The 12,910-nt window shown below is 41.3% G+C and overlaps 1 protein-coding gene across 1 annotated transcript in view; it reads left to right on the top strand.

Annotated features, from left to right (window-relative positions):
* Nucleotides 1-12,910, top strand: part of LOC126249589 (uncharacterized) — a 644,174-nt gene that overhangs the window by 320,709 nt on the left and 310,555 nt on the right. The window lies entirely within an intron of this gene.

Below are 12,910 nucleotides of genomic sequence, written 5' to 3'. Positions count from 1 at the left end.
CGTTTTCGTCTCTTTCTTTCTTCAGTTTCTTACCCCTATATAAGGTTTAGTATTTGCGTTTCCTCCATTCTTCTGTCACGTCCCTCCCAGTACACTTTCCTTCCATACAACACATGAATTGTTTTCTCTTGCATTTACATTCTCTTCAGTACTTCATTGTTACTTATTTTTTATATCTTGAAAATCTTGCTAATTTTCTCCAAAAACCCATCTCTAATCCTTTAGCTTATTAGCATGTTTCTGATAAGTTGTTTAACCTCTGCTCAGGTATCGACCTTAGCATGATTCTTTTAGTTCTGTTTTTCACATTTCCACTCAACAAGATTGAGTTGACCATCTCAGTGACCTTCCACCAGTTACTAATTATTTTATTAATTTCGACATCCAATTTTCTTTCTGTTTCTAAACTAGACCCAAAGTAAAAAAAAGGGTTTTTTTAATCATTTTGTTTCCATCTGTGCTCAGTTCGTCTGATCATTGGCAAGGTGTTCTGTATTTTGGTAGTTAACCTCCATACCTCAGTTTTAACATTCAGTTGCTAACTGATTACGTAACTAATTTCCATCCTCCCCTATCTTGTGCTATGACTACTTGGTCATCAGCAAATGGCAAATGCTGTAGATATTTTTAATCCGTAATTTCTAATCCCATTCTCCTATATTTACGAGACCATGTGCTAAGATTAATATCCAAAATTCTGCGCATGCATCAACAGTATCGAAAGATATTGATTGCTTTTCATCGATTCTGAAGCTTTTCTTTAACAGAACAGTATACTATATGCAAGATAAAATCGCACAGAAGTGATGGGAAATGCCGGTGCCGTGGTTGTTGGAAGACGGACCACTGAAGGTAATGACAGAACCGCGAACTGTAAAGTTTGAAACGCTACGGCTACCAGAGAGCTGGCGACCGCCACAGCCGGTTGCGAAAAAGAAGTATTGATTCACGACGGACGAATCAGAAACTAGTGCGAAGCACAATTCGTTGTCAGCCAAACGTAGAACAGCCAAAGAAAAAGTCAAAGCAAGACAGTAAGACGTAATCGTGTTGGACCCAAAATACTGAATGGCGCGTGACGTATAGCTTGATAAAATGATGGAGCGTGACTGTCAAAGTGTGAGGTTGCCGCATTAGGATACTTAGGGGCGTAACCTGACTAGCGAAGGATCGTATGTTGACGACTCGGACACCTCTACGATATCTGATTTATCCTCCTAGTCGACTTTTGCATTGTACGACAGCAAAAAAAAAGGACTTATTTGGGATACAAGGTGAGAATTATGTCGCATGAGTGATATCAATGCAGACGATATTTCGTATGTAAAATATAATATTTTTTATATATTTTATTTTCACATCTAAAAGAGTTCCTGATGCTTATTTGTAAAAAAAAGTTACGTTGTAAAAAAGAAACTGATACTTTTTTACTCGTTCTGTAAAAGTTTTGTAGTGTTGATTGACACACAAGGTTTCTCTAAAAAATATAATTTCTGTAAAGAAACATGTTAAGATCTTCATTATTTTTAATGAAAGAAAATTTGCAGAACTGGTTAAGGAAACCAAATCTAAATTTATACAAATATCAAAGGAAAACAGTTCACAAATTTGACTAGAAGACGATGTAGATTGGTAAGATACATTCGAAGGCATCAGGAAATAGTTAATTTTGCATTGAAGATATGTATGGGGGTAACATTTGTTGAGGGAGACCAAAGCTTGAATACTGTAAGAAAGTTGAAAAGGAGATATAGGTTGTAGTAGTTAGGCAAAGATGAATACACTTGCTTAGTTCACACTAGTGTGGACAACTGCAACAAACCAGTCTACAGACTGAAACCCACAAAAACAACAGTAACAACATCTGACATGTATAAAAAAACCGTGATTGCTTATATCCAACACCAAGTAAAATTATGTATGAAATAGAATTACGAATTTACAACCCTTCCCCTTTCTGCCACAGTACACTACGCAAATGAGGCGTTGATTCATCTGCAAAACCTCATATTCATTTGACAAGGAAATTCAAGGAAAACCTTTTAAATACCAGTACATCCGCTAAATGTGTGTATACTTCCGCTTGAAAACCTGAAAATAAACTGTTTTCTTACTTCCTCCGAATATCTAAAGATGGGAAAGTTGTGTGTAGCTTTCAGCACTTATTTCTACTCTAAGTTTATATCATTTCAGACAGCATTTTTTTTTGTACCCTTGTGTGTATTCACAACTAAAATTGCGCTAGAAGACTGAAATGCTCGGTTCATTTTGATTAAAAACTGTAGTTTACGAATTAGCATTTAAAAGCCCGTGTTTTTATGCATTAAAGACCGTTTGGAGCTACTCTTAGCTGTATGATGTGATACATGTGCCCAGTAAATTCTGAAATAGCTCCCTTGTGAGCAGTAAAGGAATTTCGTCGTGATGCTTCCATACATAACGCCTGAGACTAATAACAAGGAGCCGCTTTTGCATTTAACAACATGGAAGAGAAGTAATTTAGACCTGACAGGCGCGGCGGTCTGATATTTTATTAAGTTTAGGTTTTTGTGTGCGTGAAACTGTCCTAACAAATTTCATAACAAAATATTGTGGCGTTTCTTGAACAGCATTTAACCGAAAACATCGAAAATCAATTACCTGCGTGTCTTTACGGCAACTAAGTGGATAATATGCAGTATAAAATAACTTCACGAAGGAAAATAAAGAGTTTACTTTTTTATTGTGGGAACTGCGAGACATACGATAGTTCCAGCGACATAAGTGGTATGCTTCAGAAATTACCTGTTATTTTACTTAGAATTCTTCGTTTTCTAGTTCCTTTATGTGGTAGAAAACGTTGCCAGATTCGACGAGAATAGCTGAACAAGACTTTGAATCCTGCTTCTCCTGAATATGTTTCCAGAGTCTCACTGTCTGTGCTACTTCGCTCTGTTCATGCATTTTCATTGGGTTCCGAAGTGAAGTCTTCATAACGAACTATTACGGATATCTTAACACTGACTGTTGGCACGGAAACCTTACAGCTTTTTAGAATTCCGGCCATTTTTACCGTTTTTCATTATTTATTAGGAAGTCTAGCAACCAATGGAGACTAATGAAGCCTGTCCATATGCGTAGTTTTTTTTATTTAAAACCTGGAGAAATAGTACTCCATCATATGAGGTGATCGGCTGTCTATCGATATTTTCGTGTCCCGTCAGTGTGTTAACAGGTCCAATATCTTTCATATAGCACACAGAGACTGCGGAACGAATATATTTCATGGATACAAGTGTTGAGCTGCTTGTTTTTCGGTTTCTTAGTTTTCTAAGCGAAAGTTCTATCATCAGGGTTTCCAAGTTTCAGTCGGTCCCTGACGTTTGTTCATGGCTTGATGAAGTAGTCGCACCGAGGGAAGTTTATTGCTAAAGAAGCATAAAAGGTGTATTAGCCCTAGTGTAAAGGAAACTATAACTCCATAAATTACCTGCACATTGCGAGAATCTGCTTCACTGTTGAACAACTATAAAATTCCACTATGTTGTTTGAACGTGAGTTAATGTCCCCATTTGTCACTTGGGCTATACGCCGACATTCCCTCATTAACGTACTACTTGCGTGATTTCCTTAATGTCATGTACAGATTTCCGTTTTCATTTTTGACGTGCTACTCTTATTTTACTGATAATTGTTGCCCAACTGCCCTTCCATGGTTATAGTCTCTCTGATGCCACATAGCTGTCCTCGAAAAAGATTATTCACCATACGAAACATTACAGAACAACACACTGTTTCTACCCTTAAATTCCATCTGAACTGGTAGCCAATGGAGTGCCTCCAATAGATTTGCATTTACAAGGGAACTCCGAAACGCAATACTGCAGCGGTTCTCCCTGGCGTGGAGTCGACAAGACTTGGTTGATTTATGGAGATATGTGGCATCACATGTTTACGCACAGCTCATGCAAATTACGTGAGTTAATTATCATGCTAAGGGACAGATGGCCCTTGTAGTCTAGTCCTTTCAATCCCACAAACCAACCAACCAATTATCATGCTCCTCAAACCACTGTAGCAGGATTCTGACGTTGCAACACCGACATTTATCCTGCTAACCGATTCTTTCGCCGTCGGGGAACACATCAAGCATGAAGAGATGCTATGGTCCGCAGTAATGACCATGTAGACCACAGCTGTTATGGTGCCTTCAGTTACTACCAGAGGTCCCATGGAAGCCCAGGTGAATGTCTCTCATAGCATAATACTTCGCCGGCCAAGGTGGCCGAGCGGTTCTAGGCGCTACAGTCTGGAACCGCGCGACCGCTACGATCGCCGGTTCGAATCCTGCCTCGGGCATGGATGTGTGTGATGACCTTAGGTTAGTTAGGTTTAAGTAGTTCTAAGTTCTAGGGGACTGATGACCTCAGAAGTTAAGTCCCATAGTGCTCAGAGCCAGCCACATAATACTTCCCCGCACTGATCTGTGTTCGTGGAGCCGCGAATGTTCCGTGCAGCCTTTCCTCTGAATGACGGCGTATCCGGAAACGTCCGGTTTAAGAAGAAACGTGATTCGTTCGACCAGGTGACGAGTTTTCATTGACCCACGGTTCATTCTCATGGTCCCGCGTCCACTGCAAACATAACTGCTGATGTGCTGGGTCAACATGGTAACGTATTAGGATGTCTTCCAAGTTCTTTGATGATGCGTGGACGTCCAACACCTTGCCGCTTCTCCTGGTTCCAACATCTTTCAACTACCTGCAGTAGGTGCTCATAACACTACACGGGAACAGCCGACCAGGTGCTCGTTCCAAGTTGCCGGGCCATCGACACTGTGTCAAACTCCTTTGTCAGTACGTTTCCCCATCTGCAGCTTTTATTCTCGTTGGAATGATTCTCTATTCGTCTCTTTATCGCTTACATACTTTCCTTACCACGTCAGATTCCCGCAACGCCACCAGTCTCGCGATGGGCAGTGATGATAATGTTTTTGACTCGTCACTGTAGTTACGATTGTCGTAGTTTTTTTTCTTTGTTATCAGTTGTCAAGAAGCTAAACTGGCCTCGATTTGTACTTCGTTTCGTGTTAGTAAACAGTGAAAGATGAGCTGAAGTCGTATTTGTTGTACGGATGCAGGTTAAATTGGCTATCGTGTGGAAACACTTAGGATCTGCGAAGATTCCTGTCAGCGGACTTCAGGCAACTTTCCCTTAGTTGCACCGTGTTGGAACAGCGCGGACCAAGTTTGTGGCACCTCTGCTGCCTCTGGCGTCACCTTAATTCATTATGCCGCTGTGTCCTCTGACTCGGCTCATCTGATAGGTTGGTACTCACCCCAGGGTGAGAGGTTGATACTGGCGGGGTGTACACTCTCCGAGCAAAAGGCAAATGTGTAAATGTGTGTGTCAAAAAATTGGCTCTGAGCACTATGGGACTTAACTGCTGAGGTCATCAGTCTCCTAGAACTTAGAACCACTTAAACCTAACTAACCTAAGGACATCACACACATCCATGCCCGAGGCACGATTCGAACCTGCGACCGTAGCGGTCGCCCGTTTCCAGACTGTAGCGCCTAGAACCGCTCGGCCACTCCAGCCGGCTGTGTGTCAGCTTTACGACTGTTCTCTTACTATTAGCAACAGATATGAATGGCCGCCCATTGCATAGAGTATATTTGAGCTATCATGATGGACCGGTGGTGGGATGGGGGGGGGGGGATGGGGGGTAGAGAAGACTCCTTCGTTGAGACAGAAACTGGTGTGTTGGTACAATCACAGAGAGTTGGCATGCTAGTCATCGGGAGCTCCAGGATTTGGCCCGAAATGGATCCTCTCAGGCAAACATGAAGCCATATAGTGCAATGGTAACCACACAGGACTCGCACTCGGTAGGACGATACACCTCTCCCGGCAAACATATGCGATTGTTTACAAACTTTCATTCCGGGACAGCCATCTTTCTGCATGAGACGAAGGGAGGAATATTGGGGTTTAACGTCTCATCAACAACGAGGCCATTGGAGATGGGGCAAATTCCCGTCCTGCCATCTACATTTAGATTTTCCATGATTTCCCTGAATAAGGCAAATGCCTGGATAGTACATTTGAAAGTGCGCAGCCGATTTCCCTCCCGATCCCTCCTTAATCCGATTTCTACAAGCGGCTTGCAGAGTTAACGAAGAGTATTAACTTCACACGCAGGGCAGAAGAATAGGTTGTTATTTGCAGCATCGTACTTAAGACCTCTTGTTTCAGAGCCAAGAGTGTGGATTTAACCACAGACTCAGTCGATTCTGTAAATATCTTGGAGCTTGGATGCCGATTTCTTGAACTCGGCTACTGGATGGAGAACTGTACGGTCCCATTATAGGTCAGGCGTGAACTACAAGCAGAAAGTGGATACTCGATGTTTGTCGTATACATGTGTTTCATCTGGGTGGGGCGGGGGGGGGGGGGGGGATGGTCGTTAAAAACAAAAAGAATTTTCCATCGACTTGGTCAATTACGTGGCTTTTCTGAAAGGGGAGTAAATAACGAGCATTGATTACTGATGGAACATTCGTCGTTGCAGGACACAAAAAAAGACGTTAATACGATTTTAGTTAACTTTATGAGGTCCATTGTAGATTCCCATAATCAGTCTCACTATTAACAATAATAATGTCCACGTTTACTAGAAAAAGAAAGATGCTGCAACTAGAAGTAGATAGCGATGAAATTTTAAATTACAGTATTGAAGTATACAAACGAAATACACAGGTTTCCAAAACTGGAGCCGTATTTATTACTATAAAAATTTGGGTAACATTGAGTTTAGTTGTTGCAGACTACAAATGAGAAATTTTTGTGGAAGGAAAACGTCTAACACTGTAAGACATTGCCTCACGTACTGTAGTGACAGAAAGGGTCAGGAAATGATTGTGAATATAGCGATAAAATTTCTGACCATGTTACAGTAATACTAGATTTCAAATTAACACCCATAGACTGAGATACTTACGTGAACCTAATATATGGAAGGAACAGAGATTCGCGTAATTTTTCACAACACATCTTTTCTGAGAATTGCCGTGTGCGGTGAGTTACAGAAACGACTCGCTGGGCATGATATTGGCCTTCCAGGTGACGAACAGATACAAGTTTTCGAAACAGTTATCGCAGATAATACATTTCGAGACAATAAAGTTGTACAGAATCAATGACTATAGGCATCAAAAGGAATGTTGTAAAAGGTAGAAAGATATTTCTGCATAGGAAGAGCGATAAAAACAGATTGCATATTATCGAAGCGGCCATTCACCTTCTTTCCCCTAGAGTTTATCGCATCTAGCACGGGGTTAGATTTGCCAATATTTGACATTTTTTTTATTTAACTTGTTGGTCGAATGACGTTCTTGAGGCCAAAGTCGTCAAGGGAACCTACAGGGGGCAAGTCACATGTACCAGCTGTCTGAGAATCATGTAAACTTAGTAATGTGTGTTATCATATTTTGACTGTTCGTGTATCGTGTTCTCCAAGGCAGGATTTTGGTACGAACACAGAATTTACCTTATCTCGGTGTCGGAAATCGCCTGTAAACCACCCTCAAGCTTACCGATGTACAATTCTCCGCGCGAATAGGATGAATAAAATTAAATGGCATTATACAGTACGCTTTAGCCGCGTATGTGCCGAGCACGGTTGTGAAGAACAGGAAAGACCCATTGTGAATCAGTAGCCGTGTCTTTAAGAAAACAAGGAGGGCATCATCGAAAATTAAAACAATGACAAAGCTTCAGCTTGACGTTAAAACTCTTCTGTTCAAATGGTTCAAATGGCTCTGAGCACTATGGGACTTAACATCTGTGGACATCAGTCCCCTAGAACTTAGAACTGCTTAAACCTAACTAACCTAAGGACATCACACACATCCATGTCCGAGGCAGGATTCGAACCTGCGACCGTAGCGGTCGCGCGGTTCCAGACTGTAGCGCCTAGAACCGCTCGGCCGCTCCTGCAAAACTCTTCTGTCCGTGTTTGCTTACAAATAGATTTGCTTTTAGAGAGGGTCCGCCTTGAGTAAAACACAATTTTTATTTATATTATTATTCCCCAAACATGTTACGCTGTAATTTCAGCATCATCAGTGGGTTTTTTGCTATCATCTATAAAACATGAAAAATACTTTTTACTATTTGAGCACAAATAAATTGGAGTTTTTAAAATAGTATTTACATATTTGAAAAACAAGCAAAATTTTGTATATATATCTTGTTACCGCATGCTGTGGATTTCATGGATTTTATGTGATTCATGAAAGCTTTGCTGTCTAATTGAAGCATGCCGGCCGTTGTGGCCGAGCGGTTCTAGGAGCTTCAGTCTGGAACCGCGCGACCGCTACGGTCGCAGGTTCGAATCCTGCCTCAGGCATAGATGTGTATGATGTCCTTAGGTTAGTTACGTTTAAGTATTTCTAAGTCTAGGGGACTGATGACGTCAGATGTTAAGTCCTATAGTGCTCAGAGCAATTTGACCCAGTTTTTAACTGAAGCGAAATCGAGATTTAGGAAACAGAAATTCGAGAAATGTTCATTAAACTCGAAACTAAATTACATCTACCGTTCTGCTAGAAGATCATAATAACTTTTGGTCTGATGCATACTTAAGGTAAATCATCTCTTCAGTCTCAATGATCACCGAAACGGAAAATAATACAGACATGGACGACGTACAGAATCTTTTGGAATTGTTTAACGGAGGAAGAACGTATTCCTCCTTTTATTCATCGTAAAATTCCAAATGGCATGTATTGAGATAAGTTTTTCGGAATTGAAAATCAAGTAAAATTGCTCAACAAGTGAAAGGTGATTGAACCAGACGGTGTCTATGCACAGTTCTGTGTGAGATATATGAGACACCTCGATTCTTCTCCAGCAGCAGTTTATTGTAGGGCAACGAAGCTTTTGACCGACCGCAAGGAGGCGCAGCATTGGTTTGATGCGTCGTCGGGTGGATGTGTGTAACTGTAGACTTGACATATAATGATCCATTTAATATGGAATAACTAATATGTACAGGATGTTTCAGAAGTGGTGGTCAATATTCAGGGCTATAACAGGAATGATCATTCGAAACAAAAAGTCAAGTAAACATGGGGTCTAAAACGCATACCTTAAGAGCTATGAGCAATTCTTGAGCTTCGATACTGTGAAACAAATCTCTTCTACTGCAAGTTCTTTGCTTTCCTTATTTTGGGAAGTGGTTGTAGCCGGCCCGGTTTGGCCGAGCGGTTCTAGGCGCTTCAGTCCGGAACCGCGCGACTGCTACGGTCGCAGGTTCGAATCCTGCTTCGGGCATGGATGTGTGTGATGCCCTTAGGTTCGTTAGGTTTAAGTAGTTCTACGTTCTAGGGGACTGATGACCTCAGATGTTAAGTCCCATAGTGCTCAGTGGCATTTGAACCATTTTGAAGTGGTTGTATGGACCAAAACAAGAAAAAATATCCGGTAAACATGTGCTCGAAAATGCATACCTTAAAAGTTATGAGCACTTGTTCATTACAAGAATTATGTTTCAAAATAGTGAAGATGAACAAGTGGTCATACCTCTTAAGTCATGCGTTTTAGGGCACATGTTTACTGGACTTTTATTCTTGTTTTAGTCCGTCCTACCACTTCCCAAAATATGGAAAGCAAAGAGCTTGCAGTGAAAGAAATTTGATTCACTATTATATACAGAAGAATGTAAAAACTGATAGACGTTGATCTCGGCGAATAACAGTTTGGGTTTCGGGGATATGTAGGAACAGGCAAGGTGATACTGACATTACGACTTATTAAATGAGACACGAAAGAAAGGCAATCCTAAGTTCTTAGCATTTGTGAATGTAGAGAAAGCTTTTAACAATGTTGGCAGGAATACACTCTTCGAATTTTTTCAAGTGGGAGGAACAAATTACAGGGAGGGAAGAATTACCTTGTACGGCAGGGCCGGCGACGGCATTCCAAAATAGACGCGTGTGGCCTGTCACTCGGCTTTGCTTAGTCCTTCTCGTAAGTACCCTTAACAGCGCCTCATTTCATTTCGCATTGCGGTGCGGCATGTTTCGGTCGGCAAAACTCTGTGTTCGGCAGAATCGTGCTGTCATCGTTGATTACCCTTCGCTATTTGTTCCTGGTATGAAGGGCATTCACAGGTCCAGTGGCTTTTTGCTCAAGAAGAGGCAGTCTATCAATCGTCACAGTCCTTTAAAATGAAAGGGAATGATTGGGTAGTCTGTTGGTTGGTTCGGGGAGTAAAGGGACTGTATTGCTTCGTTATCAGTCAATGACGGAAGAGAGGGATGAGAATTCTCAATTCACACAAGCGGCGGGTAGAGCATATTTGCTATGAAACGACATTACAGTCCCATTTAGAAGAATTTAAAGTGTTAGTTGACAGTGAAAGAGCAAATAATGACAGCAATCGACAGACGGGGTTCGTTGTTCAGCACATTAAGAAGCACTTTGTGCTAAATTTGCAGGCACGGAGCACTTGAAAAAATTGGTAGTACGAAAATTTCTGAAGTCGCACGCACTACACCATTGTCATTTTCAACAGTTTTCAGTGGAACTGAACGAAGACGATGAAGCCTTCATATATTACTGAAAAGTACGTTGGTTAAGTCAACAGGCATGCCCGCAACGATTTTTCGATTTAAAACTAGCTACTCTTGAATTTATGAAGGAAAAAAGAGAGAAGGAACGAAAATTATAACATCCGGAATGGGTTGCAGACTTCGTATTTTAAGTGGACTTGACCACACGTTGCCCAAAGTAAGAGATTGCAATGTAAATTCATTGTGATTTGATGGGGATGCATTTAAAAAATAAAATCGCTTTGTAAAAGGGACACATTCTGACAAAGAGAGTACAGTACTCGAGCTCACAAGCGTTAAAGAAAACGTGAGATCTGAAGAATACATTGTGGTCTTGAAAAAATTACAAGGATAGTTTTCTAAAAGTTTTGAGGATACCGTCAATCTTGCATCTGTTTTCGAGACCGTTTGCCGTTTCAGTTGAAAGTACCCCTGTGCATGTGCTGATGTAACTGACTGACTTGCAAAGTAATTGCAGGTTTAATGACAAATCTTTTTTCGTTAAAACTGTCCAGGACGTCTACATTGCGTTCCTCAGGTAGAGTTTCCAAGTCTCCGTAATGAGGTTGAAAAAGTGCTACAATATTTCCATCGACATATTTTTGTGAAAGACCTTTTTTCGATTATGAAAGTAAATAAGTCACGATTTACATGGCAACTTGAGTGTGAATCTCTGTGAAATTGTTTGCCTCTGTCCATATGCCGGTAGTTTGTACCATATAAAAATTATGTCTTCAGCGCACCAAAAATAAATAATAATGAAAATCTATGTTGTTGAGAAATGTGAGATATAAAGCCAAGTCGTATAGGCGTGACTCCACTGTCGTTTAAATACGACGCGTTCGCAGTTTCCCCTCTTCCCCCTCCTCACGCTCAGGCAGCGTGGCATGGCGGTGGGGGGAATGTGCAGTTAGGCCGAGGGCTTTGGCACTCCGGCCCGAAAACAACCTGGGAGCCGAAACCTTGGCCGCCTCTGTTGTACAGAAATCAGACTGCGGTTACAAGAAACTAAGGACCTGGAAGGCAGGAAGCAGTCGAGAAGGGAGTGAGACATGTTTGTAGTCTATTCCTGATGTTATTCAATCTGTACACTGAACAAGCAGTAAAAGAAACCAAGGAGAAATTTGGAATATGAACTAAAGTTCAGGGTGAATAAATAAAAAATTTTCCTTTTCTACATTACACTGTAATTTCAGGCTTGCAAGAGCAGTTGATCGGAATTGATAGTGGCTAAGAAAGAGGTTGTAAGATGAATATCAGCAAAAGTAAAACAAGGGTAATGGAATGAAGTCAAATTAAGTAAGGGATGTTTATAGAATAGAATTAGGAAATGAGACACCAAAAGCATTAGAGGAGTTTTTCTATTTTGGCAGCAAAGTGACTGACAGTGGACGAAATGGTGAGGATAAAAATGCATACTGGCAACAGGAAAAAAGCATTTCCCACAGAAAAAATTATTAACTTCGAATACACACTGACAGACAGGAAAAGTGAATCACTTGGAAGACATGGTCGAATGTCAATGTAGCTTCGTACGCAAACACATCATTGACAGGTATATAAAGTATTAGAGTTGTAATTCTCAGTGAGGTAGAATGGCCACCAGAGTGCATTAGTATCGTTCGTATTTAGTTTTATTACCAAGCCTGGTGGGATATTCAGGGGCATAAGCAATATCAGATGTTGAATGATCACTGTGAAGAACGTGGAGATGCCCCACACTCAGGAGGGACAGCATTACCAGCGCCAGAAGAGTTTAAAATGTGCTTCATTCTGGGTCTCCATTTGGCGGTATTGCCGAATAATGCAGTAGCCAGATTTGTGGAGGATGGGGATGTGATAGTGTCCCGATGTTGGACTGTATAGGAACGTGAGGACAGGCGAAGTGTCATCAAGTTTCCGGACGACCATGACTGACGACCACAAGGGACCATCTCCGTGTTGTACATCAGAAACATCGTAACCCCTTCATATCTGCACCTGCTTTCTGAGAACAAACAATGAACTCCCTGCAAAAATCTTTATCATGTTGCACCACTGGTCGGAATCCAGCAGCAGCCGGACTATGGAATTACTGTCCGGTGCGTAGTTCGCCGTTAACAGTACACCACAAATTGTTACGTTTGGAGCGGTGCCATGACCGGGAAGTGAATACTGATAAGTGGTGTCTCATTGTGTTCAGCACTACCCAAGATCACCATCGTCGCCGAGTACATTGGCAACATGGGGAGAGATCACATTTTTATAATGTTTTGGAAAGGCACAGTTGTTTTACTCCTGGTGTCTTTCTGTAAGGAATGATCAGGCACGA

This window comes from Schistocerca nitens, chromosome 3 (genome assembly GCF_023898315.1).
Source record: "Schistocerca nitens isolate TAMUIC-IGC-003100 chromosome 3, iqSchNite1.1, whole genome shotgun sequence".
Taxonomy (NCBI): Eukaryota; Metazoa; Arthropoda; class Insecta; order Orthoptera; family Acrididae; genus Schistocerca; species Schistocerca nitens.
The sequence above is the reverse complement of the archived record's forward strand: the minus strand, read 5'-3'. Positions and strand labels throughout refer to the sequence as shown.